Genomic DNA, 22530 nt, shown 5'->3' with positions numbered 1-22530 from the left:
ACTTTTCCTAGACTTACATGAAACCGTCATCCCCTTTGTCACCTTATTCCCACCAGTCACTGAGAGATCAATGCCTCAAAGGAGCAGGTCCTTGGTGTAATGGAGAGGCAGCGTCCACCACCTGGAGGACACACTGCCTGCCAATCAGGGTCAAAGAGTCACCCCAAGCCATTAGGGTGACCCTTGCAATTGGCCCACCTAAATCACCAGGTGCTGCAGTCCAGGCAGCCTGCCCAGCCCTTCACCTAATTGGCCCAGGTGATTCACCTCAGCTGACCTCTGCTGAGCCCCTGCACTTGGCTTCGGGTGATTGGCTCCCCAGTACTGCCAGCAGAACTATAAAGAACCATGTGCCTCTTTGGACTCCTTGTGGCACGCAAGTAGCACCTTTCACACTGGGTTGAGGTGAGTCTCAAGGCCAGGGAGCAAGAGCAGAGTCCATACTGGTCAAGGAGTGGGGGCACGTAGTATCACCTTGATCCTAACTATTGAATGTGTATGTTCATGTAATTTCCACCAGCCTCTGTCAGTTCCTTCCCCGTTATCCAAATGTATATTTACCCGTTGCCCACCTCACTGACAAAAGGCAAAGGAGGAAAAACCCAACACCCAACCCCAACCAACCAATTTTCCCCTGCAACCGCTGCAACCGTGTCTGCCTGTCCCGCATCGGACTTGTCAGCCACAAACGAGCCTGCAGCTGACGTGGACTTTTTACCCCCTCCATAAATCTTCGTCCGCGAAGCCAAGCCAAAGATTGTGTGTCGAGGTTTGCCCCGCATATTGAGCCTGTTTCCCCATTTGCATTCCCCGAAATAAACGTGTGCTTTGTACCTCAACTTTGATCTGGTTCTTAACCTGTGGGACCCACATGAACCCAAACAACACTTTGGCCCCCCAACGTCTGGACCAAACACGACGACCACTCTGCTGCTTTCACATGATTATATTCCCTGCATATTCATCATATCTGCTTCTGCCATTACCACAACAGCCCATTCCAAGTACTTCCACTCTTCATAAAAACTTACCGCGCACAGCACTCACTTTCAGTATGTGATATTTTTACCCTGGGAATCTTCCCTTATTTCTCCTAACCTCTTACCAGTTCAGATAAGACATTAAATGCGCTTCTTGCTCTCTCTGCAGATGCTGCCTGATATATCAAATTCCTCCAAAAATTTAGAACATAGCACAGAATAGGCCCTTCAGCCCTCAATGTTGTGCCGACCCATATATTCCTTTAAAAAAAGTACTAAAATCTCCCTACCCTGCAACCCTCTATTTATCTTCCATCCATGTGTCTAAGAATCTCTTAAATGCCCCAAATGTTTCAGTCTCCACAACTATCCCTGGAAAGGCATTCCAGTCACCCACAAATCTTACCCTTGATATCTCCCCTAATCTTCCCTCTCTTCACTTTCACACATGTCCTCTGGTTTTTATTATTCCTGCCCTGGGACACGCTGTCCACCCTATCTATACCTCTCATAATCTTTATGACCTCTATTAAGTCTCCCCTCATCCTTCTCCACTCCAAAGAGCAGTCCTAGCTTAGCTAACCTTGCCTCAGGAGAGTTATTTTCCAAACCAGGCAAGTTTCTGTATCTCAAATTTCCAAAACCTGCAATCTTTTACTTTTGTAAACCAACAAGACCTTACTGCACCCATCATAAATAATAGTAATTTGCTTGCTGAAAATAGACAGAATTTTACATCATCCTCTGTGACTCAGTGTAAATGCATGGTTGATGTTCTGCACAGACTTAATGGGCCGAAGGGCCCGTCTCCGTACTGAATCTCTGAAGTTCTAATCCCTCATTGGTCTCCTTCTTTTGAACAGACTTCCTCCAGCAACACTTCATCTCCTGACATATTCCTCACTTCCTTTTCCCCTCGTGTGCATATTCATCTTCCTATTAAAAATGTCAGAGGTAAAAATCTCAACCACATTCTAACAACTAAGAAGCTTCTCCTAAATTCCTTATTCGACTATGATCTTCCATTTTAATGACCTGCTGCTTCTGTGACAGGTATGCTTTTGGGAGATATATTGGGGCTGGGGTTTTTTTTTAAGTGTAGGTCACATGCAGTTTAAAACAGGTTTTATTTAAAATATGGGAGCTCTGCTCATGCTAGAGCCTTTCAAAAGCTTTGGAGAGTGCCCAAGAGACTTCACTAATGGATTGTTGTTTACAAAAAGGCAACAGATGAAAGACCTTGTTGAAGCCACATTCTGTCTGGAGTGGAACTTGCTGCTCTAAGAAGGATATGTTGTTTTGCAAGCAGAGAGAGTAAAACAGGCTTTTTCTCTAAGAGGGAGAGAGATAGAGAATTCAGCAACTGGGACTGGAACAGTACAAGCTGGAAAGCTTGTGGAAAACCCCATTTGGAAGACGGGTTGTGACTGCTTAGTTCAGTCTAGTCAAAGCCCTTGTGGTTCATGCAAGAGGAGAGGACTGGCTGTCCAATGTTTCACTTGAAATGAGAGAAACAAAAAGGAACTCTGTGGTGACCTGAAAGTAAGAGGTTATCATCTGGAGAACCCTGAGGGGGCAAGTTTCTTTGGTAAGACACTGACGTGGCTGATTAAAATGGATCAGTTTGTGTCCTGGAACAACAAATCCCTCTCTGAAAACCAAAAAGAATTGTCCTGAGCAGTAACCATTTACCTTTCAAGCATCAAAATTTTGTGCACAGTATAGGAATTGCCTACAACCAGTGAACATGAAGGAATGAGAAGTGAGATTGGACTGTGAATCAAAGAACTTTTCTAAACTTACACACACATTGCATACATGTGCGCTTAGAATTAGAAGTGGGTAAAGTTAGGTTAATTAAGCTAATAGTGATAAGATAAAGTTTGATCTTGTTTTTCATGTTTTAAGATAATTAAAAGCAACTTTTGTTTAAGTAACTATTGTCTTGTGAATATCTATTGCTGCTGGGTTTTGGGGTCCTCTGGGCTCATAACAAATGTAAGAGAAATGAGCGTGCATATACGCGACTCATTCGCTGATAACCAAAAGTCAAGGGTGAACCAAGGATCATTGCCCCAAATCAAAAAAACTCTTCTGGTGCAACACAGGCACTTCATAAAATACCTGCATAGAATTTACAATTGTCTAGGCTACCGTCCATTATAATTTTTATGGGGCGCTCATATATAAAACTGGTTATAACTTGAAACAAAGCATATCCGCTAAAAATGCCATAGAAGAAGTGCCTTAGAATTGTCTAAACTATCAGAAAAACATATTTTGGGAAATTTGTTGCATAAAACTGCAAATTTACCTCTGTCAGTGCCGATACTCCATCATGGGCCAGCTACACCTTTGTAAAGATATAATATAGCCTAACATTCTAAGGGTTTGGAGAAATGTTGAGCATGGTTGGGAGGAACAGCTCAGAATTTCAAAATTATAATCTCTTCTCTTTGGCTTGGCTTCGCAGACGAAGATTTATGGAGGGGGTAAAAAGTCCACGTCAGCTGCAGGCTCGTTTGTGGCTGACAAGTCCGATGCGGGACAGGCAGACACGATTGCAGCGGTTGCAAGGGAAAATTTGTTGGTTGGGGTTGGGTGTTGGGTTTTTCCTCCTTTGCCTTTTGTCAGTGAGGTGGGCTCTGCGGTCTTCTTCAAAGGAGGTTGCTGCCCGCCAAACTGTGAGGCGCCAAGATGCACGGTTTGAGGCGTTATCAGCCCACTGGCGGTGGTCAATGTGGCAGGCACCAAGAGATTTCTTTAGGCAGTCCTTGTACCTTTTCTTTGGTGCACCTCTGTCACGGTGGCCAGTGGAGAGCTCGCCATATAACACGATCTTGGGAAGGCGATGGTCCTCCATTCTGGAGACGTGACCCATCCAGCGCAGCTGGATATTCAGCAGCGTGGACTCGATGCTGTCGACCTCTGCCATCTCGAGTACTTCGACGTTAGGGGTGTAAGCGCTCCAATGGATGTTGAGGATGGAGCGGAGACAACGCTGGTGGAAGCGTTCTAGGAGCCGTAGGTGGTGCCGGTAGAGGACCCATGATTCGGAGCCGAACAGGAGTGTGGGTATGACAACGGCTCTGTATGCGCTTATCTTTGTGAGGTTTTTCAGTTGGTTGTTTTTCCAGACTCTTTTGTGTAGTCTTCCAAAGGCGCTATTTGCCTTGGCGAGTCTGTTGTCTATCTCATTGTCGATCCTTGCATCTGATGAAATGGTGCAGCCGAGATAGGTAAACTGGTTGACCGTTTTGAGTTTTGTGTGCCCGATGGAGATGTGGGGGTCTGGTAGTCATGGTGGGGAGCTGGCTGATGGAGGACCTCAGTTTTCTTCAGGCTGACTTCCAGGCCAAACATTTTGGCAGTTTCCGCAAAGCAGGACGTCAAGCGCTGAAGAGCTGGCTCTGAATGGGCAACTAAAGCGGCATCATCTGCAAAGAGTAGTTCACGGACAAGTTTCTCTTGTGTCTTGGTGTGAGCAAATTAGCAATAAAAGGTCTAAATGCAATAAAAGTAATATAATGTTGGAAGAGTGGACAGGACATCAAATTCTAATTAGGCTACCCATGATTTTTGTGTTGTTTACCAGCCAAAACACTTCTGCACCAGTAGCAATGCATTTTCCTTGCTCTCCTACCATGGGTGTAATTATGCAATTATCATTCTCCCAACATTTGGTACTGTAGTCACAGCTAAACCAACAGTCTGGGTAATTTATTTTTCTGTACATAAAAAAAGCTATAAATTTGAAGACAGCAAGGTTATAGTTTCCATCTAGTTGCACGGAATATATTGCATTTGAGTATTGTAGATTTGCTATTAACAGTTTGTACTGTGATGGAATATTTGGTGATGTTTTTGGGAGATAAATTGGTAAAATTAGAGTAGGTTACATACACACACTTGAAAACAGATCTCATTTGAAATACTGAAGAATTCATATTCAGTGACTTTACAAAAACTGTGGAGAAATGCAATGCACATTTCACAAGTAGGTGCTCATTGTAATGATGTCATGAAATGAATAGGCTATTGTCTTGGAAGAGTCAGGTTGTCTGTGTTGGAACTTTTTGCAAGGCTTTTGACCTCTCTGCAAAGTGCTCACTCAGAGGCTATTGAGAGGTTTGTTTACCTAAAACAACAGATGGACTAGAAGACTGACTCCTGTTGTTTGCTGGAGAAGGAAGGGGTTTTGCAAGTGAGAGAGAGAACAACATGTGGCTGGCAGTTGGAATCTCAGAAAGAGGGAGAGACTGAACAATGTCGGCCAGAGTGGCGGATGGCTGGAAGTGCTATCTGTCTGATGTTTCTCTTGGAATAAAAGGAACAGAAAGGAACTCTGTAATAGCCTGAAAAGAAAGAGGTTATCATCTGGAGAACCCTGATGGGGTAAGTTTCATCAGCGAGACATTGAGGTGACTAATTGTGGTACCTCAGTTGGGGGTGTCCTGGAACAACACATCTCTCTCTGAAAACCGACAAGAACCTTCCTGAGCAGTAACCATTTACCTTTAGAGTACTAAAGCCTAGTGAACTTTATACATGTTAAATTTTGTGCACAGTATAATAAGAATTGCCTGCAACCAGTGAACTTGGAAGAATGAGAAGTGAGATTGAACTGTGAACCAAAGAACTTTTTTAAAAATTTACACACACACATTAAATACACGTGCGCTTAAAATTAGAAAGGGGTTAAGTTAATAGTGATAAGTTAAAGGTAATTAAAAACAACTTTTGTTTAAGTAACTACTTGTCATGGTGAATATCTATTGCTGCTGGGTTTTGGGGTCCTTTGGGATCGTAACAATACTTCCTTTGAAACTGTATCTTCCTTGTGTTTTGATGTTAAACAAAATAAAAATGTATAATGAATTCTAAATTATTTGGTATGCATCAAGGCACCTCTTTTATGTGCTTGCTCCCCTAACTTTAGAACCTGTCTACGCCCCTGCTTGTGACCCCACTTTCAGAGTATTATGTACCTGTGCCCCCAATTCTGCCAGGCTCTCTGGGGTCTCATCATTCACTGTGCAAGACCTTCCCTGGTTTAACATAATCGAGGTGCAATACCTTGCACTCTCCAGGTTAAGCTCCTGGATGACACGGCTAACATAACACTCAGCATTACAACACTACCAACCCAGGTTTTATTCCGGCACTTCGTACATTTTCCCAGTGTCTGTGTGGGTTTCCTCCGGGTGCTCCAGTTTCTTCCCACCCTCCAAACCATATGGGAGTTGTAGGTTAATTGATGTATTTGGGCAGTACGGGCTCGTGGGCCAGAAAGGCCTGTTACTGTGCTGTATTCCCTTTATTTTTTGTTTTAAATGTAAAATTTAAATTTAATTTATTTCTCTTTGGCTTGGCTTCGCGGACGAAGATTTATGGAGGGGGTAAAAAGTCCACGTCAGCTGCAGGCTCGTTTGTGGCTAACAAGTCCGATGCGGGACAGGCAGACACGATTGCAGCGGTTGCAGGGGAAAATTGGTTGGTTGGGGTTGGGTGTTGGGTTTTTCCTCCTTTGCCTTTTGTCAGTGAGGTGGGCTCTGCGGTCTTCCTCAAAGGAGGTTGCTGCCCGCCAAACTGTGAGGCGCCAAGATGCACGGTTTGAGGCGTTATCAGCCCACTGGCGGTGGTCAATGTGGCAGGCACCAAGAGATTTCTTTAGGCAGTCCTTGTACCTTTTCTTTGGTGCACCTCTGTCACGGTGGCCAGTGGAGAGCTCGCCATATAACACGATCTTGGGAAGGCGATGGTCCTCCATTCTGGAGACGTGACCCATCCAGCGCAGCTGGATATTCAGCAGCGTGGACTCGATGCTGTCGACCTCTGCCATCTCGAGTACTTCGACGTTAGGGGTGTAAGCGCTCCAATGGATGTTGAGGATGGAGCGGAGACAACGCTGGTGGAAGCGTTCTAGGAGCCGTAGGTGGTGCCGGTAGAGGACCCATGATTCGGAGCCGAACAGGAGTGTGGGTATGACAACGGCTCTGTATGCGCTTATCTTTGTGAGGTTTTTCAGTTGGTTGTTTTTCCAGACTCTTTTGTGTAGTCTTCCAAAGGCGCTATTTGCCTTGGCGAGTCTGTTGTCTATCTCATTGTCGATCCTTGCATCTGATGAAATGGTGCAGCCGAGATAGGTAAACTGGTTGACCGTTTTGAGTTTTGTGTGCCCGATGGAGATGTGGGGGGGCTGGTAGTCATGGTGGGGAGCTGGCTGATGGAGGACCTCAGTTTTCTTCAGGCTGACTTCCAGGCCAAACATTTTGGCAGTTTCCGCAAAGCAGGACGTCAAGCGCTGAAGAGCTGGCTCTGAATGGGCAACTAAAGCGGCATCATCTGCAAAGAGTAGTTCACGGACAAGTTTCTCTTGTGTCTTGGTGTGAGCAAATTAGCAATAAAAGGTCTAAATGCAATAAAAGTAATATAATGTTGGAAGAGTGGACAGGACATCAAATTCTAATTAGGCTACCCATGATTTTTGTGTTGTTTACCAGCCAAAACACTTCTGCACCAGTAGCAATGCATTTTCCTTGCTCTCCTACCATGGGTGTAATTATGCAATTATCATTCTCCCAACATTTGGTACTGTAGTCACAGCTAAACCAACAGTCTGGGTAATTTATTTTTCTGTACATAAAAAAAGCTATAAATTTGAAGACAGCAAGGTTATAGTTTCCATCTAGTTGCACGGAATATATTGCATTTGAGTATTGTAGATTTGCTATTAACAGTTTGTACTGTGATGGAATATTTGGTGATGTTTTTGGGAGATAAATTGGTAAAATTAGAGTAGGTTACATACACACACTTGAAAACAGATCTCATTTGAAATACTGAAGAATTCATATTCAGTGACTTTACAAAAACTGTGGAGAAATGCAATGCACATTTCACAAGTAGGTGCTCATTGTAATGATGTCATGAAATGAATAGGCTATTGTCTTGGAAGAGTCAGGTTGTCTGTGTTGGAACTTTTTGCAAGGCTTTTGACCTCTCTGCAAAGTGCTCACTCAGAGGCTATTGAGAGGTTTGTTTACCTAAAACAACAGATGGACTAGAAGACTGACTCCTGTTGTTTGCTGGAGAAGGAAGGGGTTTTGCAAGTGAGAGAGAGAACAACATGTGGCTGGCAGTTGGAATCTCAGAAAGAGGGAGAGACTGAACAATGTCGGCCAGAGTGGCGGATGGCTGGAAGTGCTATCTGTCTGATGTTTCTCTTGGAATAAAAGGAACAGAAAGGAACTCTGTAATAGCCTGAAAAGAAAGAGGTTATCATCTGGAGAACCCTGATGGGGTAAGTTTCATCAGCGAGACATTGAGGTGACTAATTGTGGTACCTCAGTTGGGGGTGTCCTGGAACAACACATCTCTCTCTGAAAACCGACAAGAACCTTCCTGAGCAGTAACCATTTACCTTTAGAGTACTAAAGCCTAGTGAACTTTATACATGTTAAATTTTGTGCACAGTATAATAAGAATTGCCTGCAACCAGTGAACTTGGAAGAATGAGAAGTGAGATTGAACTGTGAACCAAAGAACTTTTTTAAAAATTTACACACACACATTAAATACACGTGCGCTTAAAATTAGAAAGGGGTTAAGTTAATAGTGATAAGTTAAAGGTAATTAAAAACAACTTTTGTTTAAGTAACTACTTGTCATGGTGAATATCTATTGCTGCTGGGTTTTGGGGTCCTTTGGGATCGTAACAATACTTCCTTTGAAACTGTATCTTCCTTGTGTTTTGATGTTAAACAAAATAAAAATGTATAATGAATTCTAAATTATTTGGTATGCATCAAGGCACCTCTTTTATGTGCTTGCTCCCCTAACTTTAGAACCTGTCTACGCCCCTGCTTGTGACCCCACTTTCAGAGTATTATGTACCTGTGCCCCCAATTCTGCCAGGCTCTCTGGGGTCTCATCATTCACTGTGCAAGACCTTCCCTGGTTTAACATAATCGAGGTGCAATACCTTGCACTCTCCAGGTTAAGCTCCTGGATGACACGGCTAACATAACACTCAGCATTACAACACTACCAACCCAGGTTTTATTCCGGCACTTCGTACATTTTCCCAGTGTCTGTGTGGGTTTCCTCCGGGTGCTCCAGTTTCTTCCCACCCTCCAAACCATATGGGAGTTGTAGGTTAATTGATGTATTTGGGCAGTACGGGCTCGTGGGCCAGAAAGGCCTGTTACTGTGCTGTATTCCCTTTATTTTTTGTTTTAAATGTAAAATTTAAATTTAATTTATTTCTCTTTGGCTTGGCTTCGCGGACGAAGATTTATGGAGGGGGTAAAAAGTCCACGTCAGCTGCAGGCTCGTTTGTGGCTAACAAGTCCGATGCGGGACAGGCAGACACGATTGCAGCGGTTGCAGGGGAAAATTGGTTGGTTGGGGTTGGGTGTTGGGTTTTTCCTCCTTTGCCTTTTGTCAGTGAGGTGGGCTCTGCGGTCTTCTTCAAAGGAGGTTGCTGCCCGCCAAACTGTGAGGCGCCAAGATGCACGGTTTGAGACGTTATCAGCCCACTGGCGGTGGTCAATGTGGCAGGCACCAAGAAATTTCTTTAGGCAATCCTTGTACCTTTTCTTTGGTGCACCTCTGTCACGGTGGCCAGTGGAGAGCTCGCCATATAACACGATCTTGGGAAGGCGATGGTCCTCCATTCTGGAGATGTGACCCATCCAGCGCAGCTGGATCTTCAGCAGCGTGGACTCGATGCTGTCGACCTCTGCCATCTCGAGTACTTAGACGTTAGGGATGTAAGCGCTCCAATGGATGTTGAGGATGGAGCGGAGACAACGCTGGTGGAAGCGTTCTAGGAGCCGTAGGTGGTGCCGGTAGAGGACCCATGATTCGGAGCCGAACAGGAGTGTGGGTATGACAACGGCTCTGTATACGCTTATCGTTGTGAGGTTTTTCAGTTGGTTGTTTTTCCAGACTCTTTTGTGTAGTCTTCCAAAGGCGCTATTTGCCTTGGCGAGTCTGTTGTCTATCTCATTGTCGATCCTTGCATCTGATGAAATGGTGCAGCCGAGATAGGTAAACTGGTTGACCGTTTTGAGTTTTGTGTGCCAGATGGAGATGTGGGGGGGCTGGTAGTCATGGTGGGGAGCTGGCTGATGGAGGACCTCAGGTTTCTTCAGGCTGACTTCCAGGCCAAACATTTTGGCAGTTTCCGCAAAGCAGGACGTCAAGCGCTGAAGAGCTGGCTCTGAATGGGCAACTAAAGCGGCATCGTCTGCAAAGAGTAGTTCACGGACAAGTTTCTCTTGTGTCTTGGTGTGAGCTTGCAGGCGCCTCAGATTGAAGAGACTGCCATCCGTGCGGTACCGGATGTAAACAGCGTCTTCATTGTTGGGGTCTTTCATGGCTTGGTTCAGCATCATGCTGAAGAAGATTGAAAAGAGGGTTGGTGCGAGAACACAGCCTTGCTTCACGCCATTGTTAATGGAGAAGGGTTCAGAGAGCTCATTGCTGTATCTGACCCGACCTTGTTGGTTTTCGTGCCGTTGGATAATCATGTTGAGGAACTTTGGGGGACATCCGATGCGCTCTAGTATTTGCCAAATCCCTTTCCTGCTCACGGTGTCGAAGGCTTTGGTGAGGTCAACAAAGGTGATGTAGCGTCCTTTGTTTTGTTCTCTGCACTTTTCTTGGAGCTGTCTGAGGGCAAAGACCATGTCAGTAGTTCCTCTGTTTGCGCGAAAGCCGCACTGTGATTCTGGGAGAATATTCTCAGCGACACTAGGTATTATTCTATTTAGTAGAATCCTATCGAAGATTTTGCCTGCAATGGAGCACTTACCTAACCCTCCTCCTGTAGGTATATTCTTCAGCTGGAGAATACCCCGTTGCACCTCAAAGCAGCACCAGGCAAAAGGCTAGCAGCTTTCAGGTGCCTAGCAGTCCCCTAGCAGGACGTCAGGGCCGGGGGGACTGTCAGATGGCTGTCCCTTCCCGACTTATTACATTGCAGATATTTACATAGCAACAGGGAAACTAAAACTTAGGCAGTACTCATAGTCACAGTTCTTGTTCACCATGTGCTGACATTTGGTAAAATGCATTGATTATGGCTGCATAGACAGGAAACGTCATTTGCAGTTCATAATATTAGTGGTCAGGACTGAGCCCTGCCCCCTAGTTTTTAACTGACTCACTCAAATCCAGTTTACGTCAAATCAATGTCCTCCAAGTGTCCGTCGAAACAAAAGGCAAGGATGAAAACAAAATTTAGCGGAGATTTTACAATTTTACTTCACATTCTCTTCCAACTCAGCATGTAAATAACATGGATGACCTTCAATGGGTTTAGAATGGTCATTGGCAATGATCAGAGTATTCCCCAACTCATTTATTTATCCTAGCTAAGAGAGACAGCAAGATACCAATTCAGTGAAAATGTTTTCCCTCAGCAAAAGCCAGCCATCCAGGGTAAATGGTCCAACTTAAACAATTAAACCATGAGTAAATAAATAATTGATTCAACCGAGCATTAACAAAATGAAAAATAGTTTGGAATATCCTAAAGTCGTGGGCAGGATGATGCAAAAACCGCTTTCAGGTGGAATCGGGGGTCTGCGAAGGGGAGTTCAAGGTGGCAGCGCTGAAGGCGGTGTTCTGCCATCTGAAAGATCCGAAGCAGGGAGCGGTGCTCAGAGCAAACGTCAGCTCCCGAGTCTGGGAAGGGACAGCCATCTGACAGTCCCCCCGGCCCTGACGTCCTGCTAGGGGACTGCTAGGCACCTGAAAGCTGCTAGCCTTTTGCCTGGTGCTGCTTTCAGGTGCAACGGGGTATTCTCCAGCTGAAGAATATACCTACAGGAGGAGGGTTAGGTAAGTGCTCCTCCTGGCCAGGTTCTCCACTTCCAGGTGGCCACCTGACAGCCACATTGGGGTAGAATAGGCTGCTTTACAGTCAGGTATTCTGGCCACCTGAAAGCGGCTAAAGTTTTTCTCTGCTTCATTAGTATTCTTTAATTTGGGGTGACACAGTAAGCATTGCAGTTAGCGCAACGCTTTCAGATTCAAATCCGACACTGTCTGTAAGGTTTTCGTACTTTCTCCCCACACCTGCGTGGGTTTCCTCCCACCCTTCAAAATGTACGGAGCTGTAGGAGCCATGGGCTCATGGGCCAGAAGGGCTTGTTACTGTGCTGTATATTTAAATTTAAAACATTTAAAATTTAAATTTATATTTGATACTTAAGGAATATCAGTGTTCAACTTAGTAAATATTACAATTTAAGAAGCAACATGGAGAAATGTTTATGCATGAATCTGAATTTCTTAATTACTCAAAAAAAATTGAAATTTTAATGGCTAAAAGACATGGCACAAATTTTGTGAATGTAGTGTGAACCCACTGGTCAGGATGGCATTATCACAGCACTGTTTTACAAAGGCTCCATAATGAGCACTTGGTGAATAATATTTGTTACTTCAAAATCCGTCACCCTATTAAAGATGAAGTCACTGAATTGTCAATGTGTTTTTTTTTCCTGGAAGGTTCAGGAATGGTCTACAAGAACCCCTCAATAAACCACAATTTATTTAAACTCATCACATCTCATGTGCACACATTCTACATTGGGCTTTACTTTTCATTTACAAACTACATTGAGGGGCATAACTTAAATCAGATCTCACTGTGAACTAACACACACAAGTTTCTTCAACATGGCTCTCATTTATTTTATACCCTTGTACTGTATTTATAAGAGTTATTTTATGGTTAATATGTAAAGAAGCAAACAAAAATGGGAAGTGGCAGCTTTGTTAAAATTAATTTGCTACTTCAGCAAGCTGTTGCGATTACTGAATATACATACAATCACAGGGTCACTGTCAAAGGAGCTGCTTGCACTCCGTAGGAAGGGAAAACCAGAAGTGTGCAATCCAGTGAACATTGGCAGAGCAGAGGTGGAGAGAGTGAGCAAATTTAACTTCCTGGGAGTCACAATCGCGGAGGTCCAGTGAACATTGGCAGAGCAGAGGTGGAGAGAGTGAGCAAATTTAACTTCCTGGGAGTCACAATCGCGGAGGTCCAGTGAACATTGGCAGAGCAGAGGTGGAGAGAGTGAGCAAATTTAACTTCCTGGGAGTCACAATCGCGGAGGTCCAGTGAACATTGGCAGAGCAGAGGTGGAGAGAGTGAGCAAATTTAACTTCCTGGGAGTCACAATCGCGGAGGTCCAGTGAACATTGGCAGAGCAGAGGTGGAGAGAGTGAGCAAATTTAAATTCCTGGGAGTCACAATCGCGGAGGTCCAGTGAACATTGGCAGAGCAGAGGTGGAGAGAGTGAGCAAATTTAAATTCCTGGGAGTCACAATCGCGGAGGTCCAGTGAACATTGGCAGAGCAGAGGTGGAGAGAGTGAGCAAATTTAACTTCCTGGGAGTCACAATCGCGGAGGTCCAGTGAACATTGGCAGAGCAGAGGTGGAGAGAGTGAGCAAATTTAACTTCCTGGGAGTCACAATCGCAGAGGTCCAGTGAACATTGGCAGAGCAGAGGTGGAGAGAGTGAGCAAATTTAACTTCCTGGGAGTCACAATCGCGGAGGTCCAGTGAACATTGGCAGAGCAGAGGTGGAGAGAGTGAGCAAATTTAACTTCCTGGGAGTCACAATCGTGGAGGTCCAGTGAACATTGGCAGAGCAGAGGTGGAGAGAGTGAGCAAATTTAACTTCCTGGGAGTCACAATCGCGGAGGTCCAGTGAACATTGGCAGAGCAGAGGTGGAGAGAGTGAGCAAATTTAAATTCCTGGGAGTCACAATCGCGGAGGTCCAGTGAACATTGGCAGAGCAGAGGTGGAGAGAGTGAGCAAATTTAACTTCCTGGGAGTCACAATCGCGGAGGTCCTTTCCTGGACCCAACACACTATTGGCATCGTGAAGGAAGTACGTCAGTGCCTCTACTTCCTCAGGAGTTTGTGGAAGTTTGGTTTGACATCAGAACACCAAGTAAACTTCCACACAATTTGGGCATGTACAAAAGTGAATACTTTCTGGGAAGAATTAAGTCAGATATTAAGCAAAATTACAAAGAATAACATACCACAAAAAAAACCCAGAATTTTTTCTTTTAAATAAGAAACGAGGCAAAGAACTAGGTCTCTGTAATGCGCGTTGAAAGAACCAAAGACTTGTTGATCCAAACCAAGGCTTTTATTAACTAAAAGACTGGAGCATATCACAAGTACGTCAACCAGTCCAGAATGACCTGGTCTGGCTAGGAGAAATCTTTTAAGACCTGCCAGTAGGTGGGGCTACGCTCTCAGCCAATCACAGTCATCCTACACGACCATCTATCACATTGGTGATAGAATCTGTACTTTCTCAGTCTCAAATTAGACAGAGCCCAAAAAAGATTTATTATGTCAGCTCGAGCAGTAGCAAAAAAAATGCAAAATGACAATCTGGAAGATGAAAGAAAACCTAAAAATACAACAATGATATATAGAAATGAATAAGTGTATTCCAATGGAAAAAATTATGTATAATTTAAAAGACATATATATTGTTCAAACAAATTTGGGAACCATTTATGAAATATGACAGAAAATGCCGACTTCAGGTCCTCCATCTCCTAAAGTCATAAGAAGGTAAACATGATTAGATTTAAATATGTAAAAGTAGACGACACGACTTTTTGTTTTTTTTCTGTGTGGATGTTGTTTTCTTGTATTTTGTATGTTTAATTTTTATTGGTTTTGGAGGGGGTGGGAAGGGAGGGGGAGGGGGCAGGGGAGAAAAAAATAAAAAAATGTCACTGTGTATATTTAATGAAGAACAATTGTACATATTGTTGTTGATATGGTTCGTAGCGCAATAAATAAAAAGTTACCAAAAAAAACCTAGCAAACTTCCACAGACAAGTAGTGAAAAGTGTGCTGACCAGCAGAATCACAGTCTGGTATGGGGACACCAATACCCTGGAGAAGAAAGCCCAGCAAGAGGTAGTGGAGATAGCCCAGTGTACAGGTAAAACTCTCTCCACCATCGAGAACATCTACAGGGAAAGCTGGCGTCAGGGAGCAGCAGCAATCATAAAGGACCCACATCACCCAGCACATGCTCTGTTCTCACTGCTACCATCAGGAAAGAGGTACAGGTGCCACAAGACTCACACCACCAGGTTCAGGAATAGCTGCTACCCCTCCACCATCAGACTCCTCAATGACAAACTCAGAGACTTATTTAAAGACTCTTACTTGACACATTATTTATTTTTTTCTGTATTGCAATCTGTTTATAGTTACCAATAAATCCAAATTCTGCCTAGCCCGCAGGAAAAAGAATCTCAGGGTTGCACATGATGTCATGTATGTATTCTGGCAATAAATCTGAACTTTGAAAGGCGGAAAGTCCAGGTGTGAGAAACTGGTGTTAATAATTAGCATGTAATTTTACATGAAACATCATGAATTTGTCCTGTGATTGTCATGGGATCTCAATCTCAGGCTGATATTTGCACAACTTTTCCAAGTCTGATTTAAGACAAGATTATAGGAGCAGAATTAGGCCATTCACTCCATCGAGTTTGATCCACCATTCCGACATGAGCCGATCCATTCTCCCACTCAGACCCACTCCCCTGCCTTCTTCCCATAACCTTTGATACCCTAACTATTCAGATGCCCTACCAACCTCCGTCTTAAGTTCACCCAATGATTTGGCACCCACAGCCACCCATGGTAGCAAATTACAGAGGTTTACCACTCTCTGGCTGAAGAAATTCTGTTTTAAAAGGACGCCCTTCAATCCTGAAGTTGTGCCCTCTTGTCCCAGACTCCCCTACCATAGGAAGCAACGTTGTCACAATTACTTTGCCAAGCTTTTCAACATTCAAAGTGCTTCATTGAGGTCCGCCACCCCCTCCCCCCTCTCCTTCTGAACACCAAGGAGCAGAGTCCAAAAGCCTCCCTGTTTTCCTGCATTTTTCCATTGTGTAACTCAGTCATGGCATCACATCCAATTGCCAACAGTTTTCCTTTACTTCTCTTTCCACTTTGTAAGCCTTCAGAATGATTTAGATACAGTAAATATGTATTCAACATGTTGGGATTCTAAAGTACTTCATCCAAATACAAATGTCCATGAAATAGTTTGTTTACATAGAAACATAGAAGATAGGAGAAGATAGAAGATGCTCCGCCATTCAATGAGATCATGGCTGATCTTAAAGTTCAGTACCCCGTCCCCGCCTTCTCTCCGTGACCTTTAATACAATTATACTGAAGAAATATATCTAATTCCCTCTTAAATATATTTAATGAACCTGCCTCTACTGCCCTCTGTGGCAATGAATTCCACAGATTCACCACCCTCTGGTATAGAAATTCCTCCTCATTTCGGTCCTAAATGGTTTGCCTATTATCCTCAAATCATGGCCCCGGGTTCTGGATTTTCCCACCATTGGAAACATCCCATCTGCATCCATTCTGTCCAGTCCTGCCAGAATTTTATATGTCTCTATGAGATCCCCTCTCAATCTTCTAAACTCCAGCGAGTACAATCCCAATTTGCGCAATCTTTCCTCATAAGTCATTCCTGCCATTCCAGGTATCAGCCTGGTGAATCGCCTCTGCACTCCCTCCAACGCAAGAACATCCTTTCTTAGATAAGGTGACCAAAACTGCACACCAAGGCCCTGTACAGCTGTAGTAAGGTATCCTTGTTCCTAGACTCAAACCCTCTTGATATGAAGGCCAACATACCATTTGCCTTTTTAACCGCCTGCTGTACCTGCATGCTCGCCTTCAGAGACTGGTGTACAAGTACCCCTAGGTCTCTCTGCACTTCCCCATCTCCCAATCTATTGCCATTCAAATAGTAATCTGCCCTCCAGTTTGTATTACCAAAGTGGATAACCTCACATTTATCCACATTGTAGTGCATTTGCCATGTATCTGCCGAGTCCCTCAATTTATCCAAATCACACTGGAGCTTCCTGACCCCCTCTTCTGTGCACACAACCCCTCCTAGCTTAATGTCATCTGCAAATTTGGAGATATTACATCCAATCCCCTCATCCAGATCATTAATGTAAATTGTGAACAGCTGGGGTCCCAGTACAGATCCCTGTGGCACCCCACTGGTCACCGCCTGCCACCATGAAAACGAGCCATTTATCCCAACTCTCTGTCTTCTACCTGCCAGCCAGTTCTCAATCCACATCAATACTTTGCCCCCAATCCCATGAGCCTTGATTTTGGAAGCCAGTCGTTTATGCGGGACCTTATCGAAGGCCTTTTGGAAGTCCAGGTACACCACATCCACTGGCTCTCCCCCATCTATTTTACCTGTCACTATCTCAAAGAATTCCAATAGATTTGTCAAACACGATTTGTAAATCTTTTGTAAATCTATGTTGGCTCCGTCCGATCCCTTCTCTGCTAGTCATATGCTCCGCTATTACATCCTTAATAATGGATTCCATTTTGCCCACTACTGATGTAAGGCTCACCGGCCGATAATTCCCCGCTTTTTCTCTACCCCCCCTTTTTAAATAGTGGGGTAACATTAGCTACCCTCCAATCAATGGGTACTGATCCTGAGTCTATCGAGTTCTGGAAAATAATTCTCAAAGCATCTGCTATCTGAATGGCCACTTCCTTAAGTACCCTAAGATGTAGATTATCAGGCCCCTGGGATTTATCTGCCTTCAATCCCATCAATTTCCCCAAATCCATGTCCTTAGAGATACTGATTTCTTTCAGTTCCTCCCTTGCATTAGTCTCTATGTGTCCCAACATCCTTGGGAGGTTATTTGTGTCCTCTCTTGTAAAAACAGAACTAAAGTAAGAATTTAATTGGTCTGCCATTTCCTTATTCCCCATTATATATTCCCCTGATTCCGACTGCAAAGGACCTACTCTGGATTTCACCAATCTTTTCCTCTTGACATATTTATAAAAGCTTTTGCAGTCAGTTTTTATATTTGCCGCAAGCTTACTTTCGTAATTTATTTTTGCTCTCTTGATTAATCCCTTTGTCCTCCTTTGGTGCATCTTGAATTGCCCCCAGTCTTTGGTTGTGGTACTTTTTTTGGCCAATTGATATGCTCTCTCTTTGGACCTAATGCTGTCTCTAATTTCCCTTCATATCCACGGTTGAGTCACCTTTTTTAGTTTATTTTTATGCCAAACCGGTATAAACTATTTTTGCAATTTCTCCATTAGATCTGTGAATGCTTTCCATTGTCTATCCACAGTCAATTCCCCCATAAACACCACCCAATTAATCTTACTCAACTCCCGTCTCATACCATCATAATTCCCTTTATTTAAATTCAGGACCTTAGTCTCGGTTTTAATTTCATCACTCTCCATGTCGAGTGAGAATTCGATCATATTGTGATCGCTCCTACCCAAAGGGCCTCGTACAACAAGATTGTTGATTAGCCCCTTATCATTGCATAATACCCAATCTAAAATGGCCTGCTCCCGAGTTGGTTCCTCGACATATTGGTCTAGATAACCGTCCCGTAAACATTCAAGGAATTCCTCCTCCTCAGTATTTTTACTAATTTGGCTAGTCCAATCTATATGCAAATTAAAGTCTCCCATGATGACAGCTGTTCCCTTATTGCACGCTTTTCTAATTTCTCTTTTAATGCCTTCCCTCACCTCTACACTACTATTTGGAGGCCTATATACCACCTCCACTAACGTTTTCCGCCCCTTGCTATTCCTCAGTTCTACCCATATAGATTCCGCATCTTCCGAGTTGATATCCTTTCTGTCAATCGTGTCGGTCCCTTCTCTCACCATCAATACTACCCCACCCCCTTTTCTTTCTTGCCGATCCCTCCTAAATATCGTATACCCTGGGATGTTAAGTTCCCAGGCTTGCCCACCCTGCAGCCATGTTTCTGTAATCCCAATCTAATCATATTTGTTTATCTCAATTTCCACAGCCAATTCATCTTCCTTGTTCAGAATGCTTCTTGCATTAAGATATAAAGCCTTCAGATTTGCTTTTTTCACCCTCCTTGCTCTTTCTGACATTTTACTTTCGCTGCCTAACCTAACTTTTCCTGTTTTATCTTTTCTGTCCTTTGCCCTATCATACAGGTTCCCACCCCCCTGCCAAATTAGTTTAAACCGCACCCGACGGCTGTACCAAACCTAGCTGCCAATATATTGACCCTTTTTGGGTTTAGGTGTAACCCATCCTTCTTGTAGAGGTCATGCCTTCCCCAAAAGAGATCCCAATGATCCAAGAAGCCAAAACCCTGTCCTTTGGAAAGCTAACACACATGACTTAAAATATAGGGTCTCGTGGAGCTAAAGCAAAACAAATCTGAAATGCTAACTTTGTTTTCCTCTCCACAGATGTTGCCCGACCTGTTGACTACTTGTAATACATTTTCTTTTTACAGTAGAATCCCCGTTATCCAGAATTCAAGCAGCTGGCAGAAAACAAATAGGTAAAAAAAAAGAACATTCAGAATTGGGGCCCCCTATCAGTCAATTCACCAATTCTTGCAAACTGGAATCTCAAGCAACTGGAAAATTCATTTATCCGGCATCTACCAATCCCCATAGTTGCTGGATGCCGGGGGTTTTATTGTATTTCACTTTGGTTTATTCCGTCTCTCCATAATATTTGAAACACAATTAGTAGTTCTCGTGTTGAGAAAGTTAAAGTCCCAACCCAAAGATCCAAAAAAAAGCAGTGTTTTCTTTATTTTTGAGAAAATAAATCAACCATAATCCAAACCTACCCCCCAACTCTGTGATCAAATTTAGGAAATAGCCAGTAATAACCCTTCCCACTTTAAACAGATCATTTCTATATCACAGAATCTTCCAAGGAATTTTACGGTTCAGCAAAGAACATCCTTAATCATGTTCACCTCAACAGTTTTCAGCTCTTGGATGTGGAGAAGGGGGCCACTCATGTTTGATCAAGAATACTCTGTTAGCCGAGCCTGAAGGCCACACCAATGATGTAGAATTATTTCTGTGGCCTAATTTGTTCATGGTCAGGTCCTTAAAGTGGCCTCAACGTTACACATTGTCTGCAATTTGCTTCCTTACCCAAGGACCCCTTGCGTCAGGTGACAGAAACTCATCCTTCGAGAATTCACAAACTGCAACCCAAATTTTTGAGCTACAGGGTGGAAAATGTGTTATGGGATTTTTTTATTTTTTTAAGGATGACAGCAATCTGTCGGTCCTGCACTGGAGCGTCTGTGCAGAGTTTCGTCCTCCTCCCTTTGAAGGGAGACTTGAACTTGCAACCTTCTGACTAGAGCATGGCCACCATCGACAGGCAGTTGACGCAAATCGTGGCATGGCAAATTTTTCTTAAGGCCATTAAATCCGCTCTTGTCTGGGAAGATCTCTTTGCTGAAGAAACCGTATTTATTAATACTGCTGCTTTCTGAGAAAGGGAATTACAGCACAAAAAAATACAAAAAAAACTGATTGCTTTATTTTTTTTCCTTTCACATGAATTGCACAGAAAAAAAAGCTTTTTTAAAAAAGAAAAATAGTGCTCTCAATATATAAATAATTGTCGCAGCATCACTTATTTAAAATTACAATTCAGACCATCTTCTGGAAATAGCACAAAAGTCACCTCTATTTCCTTTGCTAAATATTGTGGCCAGTGTGGATGGCAGGCAGCCTTACGTTCTGAGGGAAGATTACGGACAGAGACAGGTATGGAGATTTTGCTTATTTTTTGTGTTGTAATTCCCTTTCTCAGAAAGGAACAGTATTAATAAATATGGTTTCTGCAGAAAAGAGATCTTCCTCCCAGACAAGAGGGGATTTAATGGACTTAGGAAAATTTGCCATGCCATAATTTGTGTCAACTACCAGTCGATGGTGGCCTCGCTCGAGTCAGATTGCTGTCATCTTTCAAACAGCTCTCTCAGCCTTAAAAAGAAAATCCCATGACACATTTTCCACGAAAATCTATATCTTACTCCAACTCAGTTGCACATGGCATACCATAATATTTACTACTTCCTCACCAAGTTTCACAGTTCTACTGTATTCAGATATAACAGTTTAGTTGCAAGAGCACTTAATAGACCCTGGGAGTATTGATCAAGAGCCATGACTTCAAACAGTCACACGAGCAGCTTTGAGTTTCAATTCAATCAATTCAGTGGTTTTCAAACTTTTACTTTCCACGCACGTACCACTTTAAGTAATCCCTACGCCATAGGTACTCTGTGATTAGTAAGGGATTGCTTAAGGTGGTACGTGCGTGGAAAGTAAAAGTTTAAAAACCACTGTTTTTAAAATCGGACCTAATTGACTCGTTATGTGCATCGTTTCAGAACTCCAAAGGAAATGGGCCAATGACAATTTTTCTCAAGCAAAATATTTCTGTAACAATTGGGTCTAGAGCAGTGATTCTCAACCTTCCCCCCCCCCCCCCACTCACGTACCACCTTAAGTAATCCCTGACTAATCACAGAGCACCGATGGCATAGGGATTATTTAAGGAAAAACAAGGACTGGTTCGACGAAAACAGCCAGGAAATCCAGGAGCTGCTGGCAAAGAAGCGAGCTGCCCACCAGGCTCACCTTACAAAGCCGTCCTGTCCAGAGAAGAAACAAGCCTTCCGTCGTGCATGCAGCCATCTTCAGCGCAAACTCCGGGAGATCCAAAATGAGTGGTGGACTAGCCTCGCCAAGCAAACCCAGCTCAGCGCGGACATTGGCGACTTCAGGGGTTTCTACGAGGCTCTAAAGGCTGTGTATGGCCCCTCACCCCAAGTCCAAAGCCCGCTGCGCAGCTCAGACGGCAAAGTCCTCCTCAGCGACAAGATCTCCATCCTCAACCGATGGTCAGAACACTTCCAATCTCTTTTCAGTGCCAACCACTCAGTCCAAGATTCCGCCCTGCTCCAGCTCCCTCAACAGCCACTAAGGCTAGAGCTGGATGAGGTCCACACCCAGGATGAGACATATAAGACAATCGAACAACTGAAAAGTGGCAAAGCAGCAGGTATGGATGGAATCCCCCCAGAGGTCTGGAAGGCTGGCGGCAAAACTCTGCATGTCAAACTGCATGAGTTTTTCAAGCTTTGTTGGGACCAAGGAAAACTGCCTCAGGACCTTCGTGATGCCACCATCATCACCCTGTACAAAAACAAAGGCAAGAAATCAGACTGCTCAAACTACAGGGGAATCACGCTGCTCTCCAATGCAGGCAAAATCTTCGCTAGGATTCTCCTAAATAGAATAATACCTAATGTCGCCGAGAATATTCTCCCAGAATCACAGTGCGGCTTTCGCGCAAACAGAGGAACTACTGACATGGTCTTTGTCCTCAGACAGCTCCAAGAAAAGTGCAGAGAACAAAACAAAGGACTCTACATCACCTTTGTTGACCTCACCAAAGCCTTCGACACCGTGAGCAGGAAAGGGCTTTGGCAAATACACATGATTATCCAACTGCACGAAAACCAACAAGGTCGGGTCAGATACAGCAATGAGCTCTCTGAACCCTTCTCCATTAACAATGGCGTGAAGCAAGGCTGTGTTCTCGCACCAACCCTCTTTTC

The 22530-nt window shown here is 43.8% G+C and overlaps 1 protein-coding gene across 4 annotated transcripts in view; it reads right to left on the bottom strand.

The window, feature by feature from the left end:
• LOC138755789 (ras-related protein Rab-31-like) overlaps positions 1–22530 on the bottom strand; it is a 277761-nt gene that overhangs the window by 238955 nt on the left and 16276 nt on the right. The window lies entirely within an intron of this gene.

The sequence above is a fragment of the Narcine bancroftii genome, chromosome 2 (genome assembly GCF_036971445.1).
Source record: "Narcine bancroftii isolate sNarBan1 chromosome 2, sNarBan1.hap1, whole genome shotgun sequence".
NCBI lineage: Eukaryota > Metazoa > Chordata > Chondrichthyes > Torpediniformes > Narcinidae > Narcine > Narcine bancroftii.
The sequence above is the reverse complement of the archived record's forward strand: the minus strand, read 5'-3'. Positions and strand labels throughout refer to the sequence as shown.